At 33.2% G+C, this 7,549-nt stretch overlaps 1 pseudogene; it reads right to left on the reverse strand.

Annotated features, from left to right (window-relative positions):
- Positions 1 to 1,859: 1,859 nt before the first annotated feature.
- Positions 1,860 to 2,080, reverse strand: LOC107013202 (annotated as a pseudogene).
- Between the last annotated feature and the right edge of the window lie 5,469 nt (positions 2,081 to 7,549).

Here is a 7,549-nt window from a genome sequence, read left to right on the forward strand (position 1 = left end):
CTTTTTGGTTTATAAATATAGATTCCAAAAACCCTACTCTTTATTTAGTCCCCTATTGTTGATAAGTTAACAAAAGTGTTTTAGGATGATCTACCAGGTGTTTGTTCAAAAAAGGAAAATGACTTAGGTAATGCTCTTCTCTGAGGTGTGCAACCTTTATTGATTCCTCTTTATAGAATATCTTTGGAAGAAATCAAGGAGTTAGATGAGTGATTTAAATATTTGTTACAAAACAACTTCATCCGACCGAGTGTCTCTCTGTGGGGTGTTGTAGTATTGTTTCTTCTCAAGAAATATGGTTCACTTTGTATAATTATTGAGTGCCAGCAATTGAATAAAGTTATTTTTATGAACAACTATCCTCTTCTAAGGATAGATGATTTGTTTGAAAACCTACAAAAAGTAAGGCACTTCTCCGAGATTAACCTCACGTTGGGTTACAACAATTCAAGGGTAAGGAGGATGGCATTCAGAAGACAGTTTCTCAAGCCCAGTATGCTTAATATGAGTTCTTGGTAATGTCTTTTGGCATGAATATTTGTATTGAGGAATTTATGGGTTTGATGAGTAAGGTGTTTATAAAATACCTCGAGATATTTGTGATTATGTTCATTGATGATATATTAATATATTCAAGGCATGAAGACAAAAATAACAATCATTTGAGGATAGTCTTGCAACTCCTTGAGGACCAAAAACTCTTTGCAAAGACTTGTAAATGTTAGGAATGGCAATTGGGCGTGTTGGGGTGGGTTAGGGCGGGGCAAGCCTCAACCAGCTAGTATTTGAACCCGCCCTACCCCGCCCCACTAAGAATTTTTTTAATCTTATAACTCGTTCTGCCCTTCCCCGTTTAAGTTTTAATATGCACTTTGTATATGTTATATTAATTCTTTATAGTTTTTTTAATGGAAAAATAGAACAACGGTCAATGAAAAAAGATCATCAAAGAATAATCTATTAGCAAAATATTCTACTTTATAAATTTTCTAAAGCACACTTATATATCCCCACTAATGTCAATCACAACTATATTTTATAAATGGAAAAGGGCCTGAAATACTTTTCAACTATGTGAATCGGTACAAAATTACCCTTCTTCTACCTTTTAGGCCTAAAATGCCCTTAACGTCAACCTATAAGCTCTATTTTGCCCTCATCTTTGACAACCCAAATTCATTAATGACGTGTCACTATTTTATCGGTTACCGTAATAATTAATTTACCTAATTAAGAAACCCATATACCCACCAATAGAATCCCCACCCGCTTCAACCCAATACTACCCAAATCATTTAACTTGAAGAGTTCTTTCCTTAATTCAATCAACAATTTCTATTGAAACAAAAGAACTACCTACGTTTAATCCCCAATATTATGTTGCTAAACAGGAAAAAAAATGCAATCCATCTTATCCCTTTAATACTGCTGCTTTCTGCTATTGTTTTGTGGGTTTTCTATAACTTCGATAATTTTAGTAAAAATCTCACTATCTTTGTGTTCTTGATTCAGCTAGATGTGTTTCAAGATTCATTTTTAATGATGTGTAGAGTCGCGGTTATTCATTAATAGTTGAATTATTTCTTTCCCATATGGTTATTACTTGTTTTTTTTTGTAATGTTTAGAATTTGGAGTGTTGAGGTTTCAGATTTTTTTTGGCTTTATCAAATCAAAATTAATCTAGAATCATTAAGACATCAACATACTGTCAATATGATTTAAAAGTAATGAAACAAAAAATAGTATCTAAAAGCTTCATTCTTAGATATGCAAAAGTGCAAGAAATTGCAAAAAAGCATGAAGATACGAGTTTTATCAAATTCCCATATCCTAATAACTCTGTGAAACACGGAAATCCTCATTCATAGAATTTGCAATCTCGCACACTCAAACCTTGAGTAACTGATAGTTCAACTGGTCAACTTTCTCAAAGTCGGAAACATATAGTGTATAGAGTTACTTGGAGCAGCGAACCTTTAACTTTACCATATCCTTGTTCTTGTTGATGTTGACATTTCGAGCATCCTTCCTGCTGGCTGTCAGAAAGAAATCCTTGATCTTATGGATTTGCTTAGGCATTTTCGATATGGAAAAGTTGGGCTAAGTAGAACAAAACAGCGAGCTCAATGATTTGGGTTAAAAAGGGTTCGCCTTTTTTGAGAGGATATATGGATTTTTTAAATTAGTTGAATTAATAATTACGTAACCAATAAAAAAGTGAGACATTATTAATCAATTTGGGATATTAAAGATTAGGGAAAAATAGAGCAAAAATGTTGCCATCAATGACATTTTAGGACCAAAAGGTAGAAGAAGGGTAATTTTGTACCAATTCACATAATTGTAGGGTATTTTTGACCCTTTTCCGTTTAATAAAATATGAAAATGATAGAGGCAAACAAAAAAATAAATGTGACCAATTAATAATGTTAATCTTATTATTATTTTTTTGGTTTTGGGATCCACCCAAGATTAATTGAAATAATGGGCTTTTTGGCCCAACACAAGACATCCCTTCTCTGCCATTTTAATGTTTTAAATATATTATCTTACACCCACCCTTCCCTACCCCGCCCATTAAAGTAATTCCCTATCTTTCCCCATTAAGCCATTTCCCTACATGACCTATTCCCATCCTCAGTAAATGTGTGTTTTTGTTAAAGTCTATGACTTGTTTTGGCCACATTGTTTCCCGCAACGGTATTGTGGAGATCCTAGAAAACTAGATGTGCAACACCCCGGAAATACAATGACATTGACGAGCCAAACGTAATTAATGATAAGTAAAATGGTGTTTACAGACCTAAAGTAATGTAGTTAACTTAAATTTGAATTAATAGAGCCTAATGTCAAGTAACGACCATGACTTCTAGAAACTAGTGAAGTTGAACTAGTAAATGTCCTTAGGTGTTAATGAAGGTTTTGGAAGTGTAGAATGAAGGATAAAACTTGAAAAAATACTTTAAATAGTTAAAATAATGTTTATAGGATCAATTAGTTCTGTTGTGACCCCCCAAGAACCACCTTAGGGGTCCTTGAGGAGGACCAAACACTTGGCCAGTTAGCTGCTCAAGGCTATAAACATTTGTACTTAGAGGGAGAACCATGTCGCGAAGTAGCTCCACCAAAGGCCAAAATGTTGATCCGTATCGCGAACTCCTCTATCCCAAAATTAATTTCCAGAAAGTTGAGGGAACAACTCCGTGACGCGGACTTCTGAAAATTAAAGCCATGTTCAACTTGGTTAAAAGGTCCAAATAAGTGAGGGGTGTTTTAATTATTTAAGGGAGTGGTATATAGTGCCTTTAAGTAAGTCTTACCACACTTTTACTTATCCAAATCAAATCCCCAAATTGAAAACTCAATTCCTTCCACATCTCTCTTAATTCTCTCTCTACGCAAACTTCCTTTGAAGAACATGTATGTTAAGCTACGTATGATCTTTATGAATATATCAAGTTATAATGAAATATGACATTATAAATGTACGTATGCTTATGGGATTTTATTCTTTGCACTGGTCAAGTGTTGTTTGGGTGTTCTACATGTTGGGGTGCTAATATGTTGGGTTTGTTTATAATGCTTACTTTATGTGCATGTTTTGTTTACTTGGTAAAATGCATGTTTTGACTAAAATGTTATTTTATACATGCATTAATGATTGTTATGAATAGAAACCATACTTAGAATATGTGATGTACTAACCCATATTTTCTTCCCTTTTACCAAACAATGTAGGTTCGGGCCATTGACGAATCAAGCTCCCGTCACTTTTCATGGATACTTGGAATTTTCTTCTCAATGTTTGTGACTTCTCAACTGTGAGTAAAAGACCCTTATGATCTAACCTTTAGTTCTTTGCTTATGTTGGAAGATGTTGTTGTATTTTTTATTCCTAGACTCCTCTTTGATGTGATGGCTAAGTCCAAAATTTGTATACTTCTATGTTTAGGTAGTATGTGATGACGAAGTTAGATTCTATTTTCATATATGATTTGGAGTTTAACTTATAAATAATTAAAAGTTTTAAATTTTTCCTGCATTTTTATTCTATGATTCATGTGATGACAAATGGTATGGGTTTGTCTAAGTTTTCTTAGAGGGAAGATGCAAGTTACGACTAAGGGGAACTCCCTAGTCATTACAAGATGTTGTTAAGAGTTCGCTTAGAATTTTTTCCTCTTTTAATATTAAATGTTTCTTGTGTTTAGCCGATACTATTGAAGGTTTGTGGAAGGGTTTATAATGACTCAAAAAATGATAGGATAAACTAAAGAAAAAATGTGGGTGTTAACATCTAACAACCCAAATCAAAACCCAATTGATAGGATAAACTAACAAAATGAAGAATTTGGGATTTATTCTTAAAAATCAAATCAAAATCCCAAAGTTCTTCTCTCTCAACATTTCTCTCTCTAACTCAAGGACGAAGAAAAAATTAATGCTAGTGTTTGGATTAAAGGTGTTTCTTCATCAAATTTCATTGGAAATCTTAAACATGGTATGATGATCCTTCTTCTAGAGTTAGTTTTCTCCCTAGAGTCCATTCAAAGTAATTTTTTGAAGTTTTCATGTTCCTGAAAATCGTAGGTTTTTAATTACTATCATGGGTTCTTTCTTCAAACAATTTCATATGGTCACTAATGTCACATATTGACTGTATGGGTGTTTAATTGATGATTTATGATAAAAGTAATATGTGAACCCATGATTTCTCTTAATTCCCAAATCGTGTCTTATGAAGTTGGTTTGTTGATTATGAAAGCCTATGATGGGAATATGTCTAAAATGCTTTGTATTACTTATTTCCATGATTATCTATGAATCGATTATGAAAAATTGATGGTGTGTTGAACATTTGAGATTCGTGGCATTGAAGAAAAGTTATGACTAAATTGTATGTTGAAGTACAATATGATTCACAATTGATCCCCCTTAAAAGTGGAAGTGTTTACTTACAAAGTATGTGAATCTGAATTCAATGTAGTGAAGGTGATCATGTCCTGAAGGTATTTCTGTGATTATTGAAAGGGTATTTCTCAATTTTACACTCATAAATGATGACAAAACGTGAAATGTTATCTTCTACATATTATATATCTTTAATATGTAGGTTTAGGCATCCTATTCTTGTATAATATATCATAACTCATATCTTAATGTCCTAAATTCTTAGACCTAATGATGGTAGCCTTTATGAATGATACAATTAATGAATAAGGAGGTATTCTCGGTTATGTAATAAACCAGTAGACCTAATGTTTATTACCTCTTCATGATGCTTCTAGGACTCATTTTGATGTTAAACCTTGAAACCTACACCTCGTGGTGGTAGCCCTTCCTTGTCTGAAATGATGAACCTTGAAATGGTAGACCTAATGGTGGTGGAACTTATATGAAAGACAACGAGCAATCCTTTTAATGTAGCTTGGGTTTGTAACCCAAATGTTTGTGGCTCTCTTAAGTATAATAATGTAATGGAATGAAACTATTTAATGGGAATGTGGGCTAAGCCCGAAAAGGATAAAGTAATATGGAAGTTCTCCCTAAGTTAGGTCAGATTTCAGTAAACATCTTCCTTATCTCTTAACTAGGTGCCCAAATAGTTCTAGATAGTTTATCCACTTAAGATAAAGTTAATTGTCTTACCTTACGCAAGTACACAACCTTTTTACCGTGTGGATTACACGACACAGGATACCATGACCTATCTGTCCTGGTCTATGTAGGTTAAATGCTTAATTTCATCATCTGAGATGTACATTATGATTTCTTTAGATATTTAATGACATGTGGGTTGTATTATGGGATATCATCCATACATTGCATGAGTAGGCTGTAAGAGAGTCATAATGAATTATGCAATTATTAATGACTAATGTATGAAAGTCCTGTAAATGAAGTAATTGCTGAATATTGACATTAAAATCCTAATGTGCTATGCATGCTATACTTGGGTTTCTATATTTGGGTTTTATTATGAGGTATGTTCCCTTGTCATGCCGTATAAAGTGTTATTTATCTTATGCATGTGTCACATCCGGGTTTACCCCCTAGACGTAACCGGCGCCATTGTCCTTTTGGAGGACTAAGATTAGCCTCTTAGTTTACATCCTTACGTACATAGGTCAAATTTAGAGGAAAATTTAAAACATTTAATTACTTCTACTTGGAGGTTTACATAGAATTCTACATACACATAACATATATATATCGAGTATACATAGACTCTTCGTATAGGAAGGTTACATAGCCTTCTACTCTTATTGCACATATATATATACACACACACACACACACAAACACACACACACATATATATATATATATATATACATATATATATATATATATATATATATACATACATACATACATATATATATATATATATAAGATAGAGTATAATCTTCAAATATTGTCTCATCTCATAACAATCTAATACGATTAGAAATTTTGGCATAGCCCATACATCAATGTAAAGATAGCCACATATAGGCTTTATACAATCCGTACTCAAATGAAAGGAGATTGAATGTAAGAGACTTAGAACTAAAACAACATCATAAGCTCGATATTGGCATCGCCCTCGGAAAATGAGGTCCTACCTTACTTAGATGTTCAATGATCCAAGCGTTCTTAGAGTTGCCTTTCAAAACACTTCAACGACGGGAACCTGAAATGTTGGGGAAAAAGGATGAAATCGGGTTAGTAAGGCATTTGTACTAAGTATGAGACCATATGCACACATACGTTAAAATCATGCTAAGAAAAAGGGACATTTCGTAAAGTATGCACTATTCATTTAAAACCTTTATGCACACTCAACAAAACCACACCTATTAATATTGCATATTCATTAAGCCATAGGTATGTACATTATAAGAACTACAACATTATGTCTAGTCAAGTCAACCATACATATAACATAAGTAGATGCATACTCAAACAACTCTATCATCAGTTCATGTTAACAATAAGTAAGAATAAGAGTACATTCATTATAAGCAAAGCAAGAAAATTACTCATAAACCCCTATCAAGTCAACATGTGCAATGACCAAGCAAAGCCCCATAACCTTACTCAATCAATTAACTCAATAAGAATCATTACTAAACTCCTACTTCACATAACATGGCATTTAGGTGTACATATAATCTTACTTTAATCATATAAAGCAACACATATCCATAAGTGAGCAAATTAACATATAATATCAATAATGTGCAAGTTCATCATATATATTTCATGTAGTATTTCAAGAACAATAATATATAAGAACTCCTAAGACTCCTAAGACTCCCTTCAAGTCTAACTAGTGCAATGTTTAGGTAGAGTCCCATACCCCGACCTAGACTAAGCTAGATCCCTTAGGTTATCATAGTTCGAGTTCAATCCTTTAGTTCATTTTACCTTTAGGGAACATCTTTCCATAACCGACATAGACCGCATGAGGTAATGTGTAATACGATGTCAGAAAATCCTACACCGAAGGAAGACGGACTACTTTCCAAGGTAGTACCAAAACATGAAACATAGAAACTATGT

Source organism: Solanum pennellii, chromosome 3 (genome assembly GCF_001406875.1).
Source record: "Solanum pennellii chromosome 3, SPENNV200".
Lineage (NCBI taxonomy): Eukaryota > Viridiplantae > Streptophyta > Magnoliopsida > Solanales > Solanaceae > Solanum > Solanum pennellii.